The sequence below is a fragment of the Plasmopara halstedii genome (genome assembly GCF_900000015.1).
Source record: "Plasmopara halstedii genome assembly, contig: Scaffold_110, whole genome shotgun sequence".
NCBI classification, from domain to species: domain Eukaryota; phylum Oomycota; class Peronosporomycetes; order Peronosporales; family Peronosporaceae; genus Plasmopara; species Plasmopara halstedii.
In genome coordinates, this window is record NW_020187031.1 from 1,480,254 (window position 1) to 1,481,481 (window position 1,228).

The window sequence follows — 1,228 nt, forward strand, 5'->3', positions numbered from 1 at the left end:
AATCTACCGCCTCTGTTCGGCTCTGAAGCGCGCCTGTCCACGGTTGGTCATTGACCCACGTGTGGAATACGGATTCCGCCCTGCGGATTCCGCTTTGGAAGCGAAGGACGCGGTAACTCGATCATTACGCGTCCACATCATCGGGCCCTTGGCCAGAACGGATGATGAACCTGCCACAAGGAAAGCTCTTCGAGCTCGTCTCTTGGTCCCACAAGAAAAACGATTATCGCACTCGTCTAAGTGCTCAACGAGGCGGCTCTCGTGTACCCGCAATGCGGACAATACTTGTAGTGCTCGCCCCTAGCGAAAGCACTATAGATGACGAAGCGCTCCTTGAGCGATGGGTGCAACGGCACCGAAAACTTTCCTCACTGCATAACCTGCATTTGGGCCACAAGGAAGTGAACGTGCGTGTGTAGCGACACCGCCGCTTTGAGTTTGCCAAATTTCAAGGCATGCCGTCGACTTCCTTCGAATTGTCGCCCTGTGACGTATGGGTTAAAGCCCCTAATGCTACCTCGAGCTCTGTGTCTACGACCGCGAGAGCTCAGGGCCACTGCTTGAGCTCAGCTCATGGCCCGTATATCCCCCTGACCATTACCAGGAAGCGCGGGGCGTCTGATGACGCGGGACGTCCTGATCTTTCCGATCAAAAGAGCCCACGGTGACTGGGCAATCTTGCCGAAGTTGCGCCTCAAACTCCCACGAGTTTTCTGAGTCGGGATATCCCCGCCTTTCACAAGATATTGGGTCTGACCCTGGCGACGACATTGTCGTACTAGACGTTTTACGTGACACTGGACGTCACCGTTTCCATCGAGAAAATTCGATGGCGGGCGGTGACGACCGGGTTGACCACCGCCCAGTGACTCGTGATGCTCTTCGAGCTCTTGAGGACAAGGTCCTTCGTAATCAGAGCTCCGCTGAGCGTCATGCTGAAGTAGCATATCGCTGTGCGGACGCTCTTGAAGATTTAAAGCACTTCGTGCGCTGGTTGCCTCGCCTTGATAATTATCGCTCTCTGTCGGAGCGACTCCTAGCCTTAAAGCAGACGAGTGCATCGCTGCAGGCAACGCTGGAGTGCTTGGCCCCAGTGAAAATGAAGGTTGTTGCACTCCGTGCTCCGAACCAGTTGCTGGTTCAACTTCTGGGTGGCCGCGGTCCCGTGGAATCTGCTCCGGCGCCAACGCTTCCGCGTTCACTTGCGCCGGATCCCGGTACGGCTTGA